Genomic DNA, 1,705 nt, shown 5'->3' on the forward strand with positions numbered 1-1,705 from the left:
TGTGTAAGAGAGTATAGTAGTGTGTGTGTATGAGTATAGTGGTGTGTGTGAGAGAGTATAGTAGTGTGTGTGTATGAGTATAGTGGTGTGTGTGAGAGCAAGTATGAATTATTTCCTAAACGCCCTCTCATACAAACATTACAACAACTTCACAAAAGCTGGCAACATACTATACGTGAGGAAATTGTCTGGAAACATTTAAATATAATGTCAAACACTGAAATGTGTCTCACAATCTTGTTTTGATAACAGTTCTGATAATTTGGTTTAATAGTTTGTTGACTGAGTTTCCTGTGCATTAAGTTTTTAAACTTTGGTTTATTAACATAACACTGAGTTTATGTTAGTTTGGTTGCTGCAGAAACTGCAGCTAAAAACATAACATTACCCTACTACCTCAGGTGTCACTGCCTCCAGAGTGTCCAAGTGTCCACACAGACTGCAGCCCCTGGGGTCTGGCCTTGTGTTGTTACAGATGAAAATAGCTGCTGTTGACGAAGCTGATTAAGGTGTAGAGGAGCTCCACAGGGACTCATTACAATCAAAAGATGCAGTAACAATGATGTGATCACACACCAGAGTCTCCACTGACCCTCTCTATGTCCACCATACGTCACACTGTGGCTGCAGCTGTGAAAATCAAAACATGTTTTCATGTAGAACTTGTATGAAAGTAAGGCCCAATCCCATTTCTCTTTTTTACCCCTACCCCTTGCCCGTTGAAACAGAGCTAGGGGTTGAAAGTTAACCCCTACGAATTGGGACACCCCAACAATCACATACATCATCAGTAGTCTCCACTGGCTTTTACAGAGCAGACATGACAAGCTTTGCCAGAAATCCAATATGCCGGTTGTATTCAAAACCACATATTATATTGCTAGTATGTACTGTGTGGCAGCTGTGGCTCAGGTGGTAGAGCGGGTATCAAACCACTAACCGGAAGGTCAGTGGTTCGATTCCCGGCTCCCCCTGTCTGCATGTCTGAACCCACTGAACCCACACCTGCCCTGTGTGAATGTGTGTGAATGATTATCTTCCAAAGTCTGTCTGCGAACAGTCCTGTATGAATGTGTGTGAAAGGGTGAATGCGACCATTACATTGTTAAGCGCTTTGAGTGGTCCGAGTGACTAGAAAAGCGCTATATAAGTGCAAGTCCATTTACCACTTACCATTTACTGATTTGGCCAAAATGCAGTATGTAGTACGCAGTATGCAAACATTTGAGTATGTGTATGATTTGAGTAGTCTCGTTAATTAGGGCCACGGGCCATCGCACCGGGCACTGGTCCCCACAGCTATGAAATAGCTGCAGGGACCAGACGTGCCGCGTCGCACACCTCCGCAGCCGGCTCGTGCCCTGCAGCGATTGTTTCGGCATCTGGTCTGTTTTGTGCACGAGACACGAGCGATCGCGTCAATCCTAGCAGGAAGTCAAACAAAGAAACACGAGAGAATCCGGTCAATTTTCAAAATAAAACACCGCAATTGGCGTATACAAGAGGCCAATGTGTGTGTGTTTGTAGCTTATTGTGTTTATTTATCTAAACAGAGAGCAATTAAATATTTGAATTGATTGACAGCACTATTAAAACTTAATAAAGTGACGTAATAACAGCACTACAGTGGGAAATAAACTGCCTTTTGCCTGTTTTACAGCTACTGCTGCTGGTTGCCGCAAGATGCATTCTGGGACACTTGTCA

This window comes from Trachurus japonicus, unplaced genomic scaffold, assembly GCF_045865225.1.
Source record: "Trachurus japonicus isolate A0001 unplaced genomic scaffold, Traja_1.0 AP029679.1".
NCBI classification, from domain to species: Eukaryota; Metazoa; Chordata; class Actinopteri; order Carangiformes; family Carangidae; genus Trachurus; species Trachurus japonicus.